Source organism: Onychomys torridus, chromosome 6 (assembly GCF_903995425.1).
Source record: "Onychomys torridus chromosome 6, mOncTor1.1, whole genome shotgun sequence".
NCBI classification, from domain to species: Eukaryota; Metazoa; Chordata; class Mammalia; order Rodentia; family Cricetidae; genus Onychomys; species Onychomys torridus.
The window spans coordinates 50104544-50108285 of record NC_050448.1 but is presented as its reverse complement, the minus strand read 5'-3'; positions in this window follow the sequence as shown (position 1 = coordinate 50108285).

Genomic DNA, 3742 nt, shown 5'->3' with positions numbered 1-3742 from the left:
AGTTGTTCTATGTCACTGTGACAATTTCAGAGGCCAGAGCAAAACAAATCATGGTTGTGACAGTTTATAACACGCCGTATGCTTAACCTCTGCAAGACAGCCTGTTCAGAACTAGAGAAACAGGAAATACAGTGGAGGTTCAGTAGTAAACCTAAATGCATAAAATGGTATGGGTGGGAAAATGTCTGTGTTTGCCCAGTGATATTTAGTAACAGCTTTGGAAGCTTGTGATTGGGCCTGGTAGCAAGGAAACGATATGAGTAAGAGTGTTACCACTGCTAAAGACAATGGACATTGTTAGTGACAAAACCAACATGAAAGGAAGTTTTTACATTTTCAATGGTTTTGTAAGGAAAACAGAAAATGATACAATATTAATGGTTTTCTGGGAGTGTATTTGTATAGAATTTAAACTCTGTGGCTTAAATTCAAAGTTAAATCAGATGTAGTACATCAAGTTATTATCTTAGGGGTAAGATATTTTATTCTTACCTCAATGATAAAGTTCTCACTCAGTGAACTTTCCAAAAGGATTGCTCAAATGTGATCTGAACAAAGACAATACCAATCAGCATACTGAAGTGGACAGAGATAAACCCAGGAGGCCTGACTTCCACACAACAGATTAGAGCAACAAAGCAAAGAAGGAAGAAGTAGATAGTTTTCTCCAGGGACAAGCACAAGGTTGTCCAGTGCCAAACAGTTGGCCCTGGATACAGACATACAGGAAATATTATATATTTATCTTTAAAAATATATATGAATAAACATCTGCATAAATACATACAATAATAATTAGTATAATAAGAAGCCATGGATTTGCATGAGAGAAGGGAATATATGCAAGGGTTTGGAGGAAGGAAAGGGAATGAAGAAATGTTGTGATTATATTATCTTTTCAAAAGAAGAATGTTTAAAACATATCTTGTATTTTAATTAATTGTATAGTCCCAAAACAAACCACACATCAAGGACTCAGAAAAATACTCTCATCAGCATGCAATTTATAATATTTGGTTGATTACTCTTTTGAATGCAATTTAGCCATAATAAAAAGATATGTAAAACCTAATCTAGAATTATGTGAGTTGGAATTTATGTCTCTTAATGCTTGAGCCCACACTCATAATAAATAATATCATGCTGTTTAATTACTTAGGGTAAGTTCTATCTATTTAAAATAGATGTTTCATGACACTAATAATTACAAAGCAGCAAATACATTTAAGATAATTTAATTCAGTCATTTATTTAGCAAACAAAATTAATTTCATATATATATCATCTGTGTATATGTATGATTTTAGTTTAGGAGTAGATTTATTCTGCACTACATAGGAAAGAGTGGTATCACATTATGAAAAAATTTGTTTCTAAAATTACTTCAACATACATAGAAATACATAAAGAGGGAACATAAATATTAGCATTTCAACATGAGGAAAATATACAGTGCTCAATTTTGATTTCTGAAAACAGTATAAATGATATGATTCTATATAGGTATTTTATAAATATTTACTAAATTTAATCTTAAATATTCTATAGTTAAATGCTGCTAAGAGCAATGTTTTATTTTTTTTAAGTCACTTTCTACTGTGGACCACATCTGGGTGCTGTGGATATTGCTCTGTATAAATAAAGTTCTGATTGGCCAGTGGCCAGGCAGGAAGTATAGGCAGGAAAAGAGAGAAGAGAATTCTGGGAAGTAGAAGGTTAGGACAGACACTGCCAGCCGCCGCCATGAAAAGCAACATGTAAAGACACTGGTAAGCCACAAGCCATGTGGCAAAGTATAGACTAACAGAAATGGGTTAATTTAAGATAGAAGAAGTAGATAACAAGAAGCCTGACACAGCCACACAGTTTGTAAGCAATGTAAGTTTCTATGTGTTTACTTGGTTGGGTCTGAGCGACTGTGGGACTGGCGGGTGAGAGAGATTTGTCCTGACTGTGGGCCAGGCAGGAAAACTCCAACTACATCTGGGTCTGTGATCCTATAAGCAATCAGAGTCTGTGTTGATGATGGAGGCTCTTGTTGCCACCAAGGGCCATGTGGATACCCAGGGTCTAGTCAGCCACCTGACACCATGTTGGTATCCAAGGGCCATGCTGCAGCCAGGGTCAAACATATCTGAATGTCCTGGCTGCTACCCAGTGTCATGGTGACATCTGGGCCATAGCTGCAGTTTAGAGCCATGTCTGGTTCCATGGCCCTACTACAGGTAGAGTCTGTGTTGATGTCCATGGCTTCTATTATAATCAAAGATCATACACATGCCTGAAGTCTGTGCTGCCACCTGGGCCATGTTGGTGTCCAAGGGTCATGTTGCTACTAGGGCAATCCTGATCTGGGTGGCCTGTGCTATCTCCTGGGACAATAGTGACTTCTAGGCCCAGCTCAGCTCAGGTATCCTTCAGGCCCACATCCAGGGAAGTGGGTTGGCCCACCCTGACATATATACCCAAATATGACCTGCTGGAGAGCATGTACCAGAAACCAGAGGCCTTGAACCAGACCAGTTCCTCATTGTAATGGACATTTGCAAGTAAAGTTGATTGTTCAAAAGCCTATATTATGACACATTGAGGCTACCAGTGCCACTAAGAGGAATGAAGAGATGTTGGAGAGTCAGGAATGAAGGAGAAATGAAAAGGTTTGTTTGTTTTTTTTTGTTTGTTTGTTTTGGGTTTTTTGTGTTGTTTTTTTAATTTTCTTTTGGGGAAGTGCTGCAAGGATGAAAAGTGAATATGGGGTATTGGGAAATCAGTGTAACTGGGGTACAAGAGGTGAAATTGCCGAAGAATCAATAAAGAAATTATGTTGCAAAGAAACAGTCACTTTCTACCTTCCTTTTTGGAATTACTAGAAATGAAACACATTAATGGTATTTTTGTAAAACCACACATGGATACCGTTTTTTTTTGTATTCCTGTTTGTGTCTAGAACTTGGAAATGTCATCCATATACATGTTGTACTGATGTTGGAGTCAGAAAAGATTCAGGTTTAATATGGTCATGGACTCTTCTTTGATAATTTCAGAAAAACATTGAGGGCAGGCAATGTATATCAAGGTTGTCATCCTTGGAATTAGGCCCCAAGAGGTAATTCCATGAAGCTGACTTTCAAGGTAATGCCTTGCTTGTGGTAGAGAACCTAGGATAAAGTCCAGAGAAATCTACCAAGGAGAGCTGCATAGAAGAAGTAGAACCAGCCCAAGAGAGAAGTATCTTTCACAAGCAGCAAACCTGAGGAATGGAAGCACCTAATACTTTTGACACTGAATCCAGCCACCAGAAACATAGCTACAGGTTTTGTGTTGGCCCTGTTGAGTTTCAGTCTTGTTTTGATCTAATTTCCCATGCTCTACCCCCATTGTTCCCTTTTTTTATATGGGGATGTATCTTATATGTCATTTCATGTTGAAATTATGTCATAATTTGTCTTGGGATTTATTGTAGGATCACAGTTTAAGAATTGCATTGAGCCTCAGAAGAGACACTGGACTTTTGAATTTTGTTGGGAATGTTAACGACTAGGAAGACATGAAGTTGGATTAACTTCATTTTGCATCATAAAATGGCTTTGATCCTATAAGGACCAGGAGTGAAATGAGTAGTTGGAATGAAAAATGCCTCCCATAGCATCATGTATGTGTATGTTTGGTTTTCAGATGGTGGCACTTTTTGGGAGGTTATGGGACCTTCAGAAGACAGCCTAGCTGGAGAAGGTATGTCAGT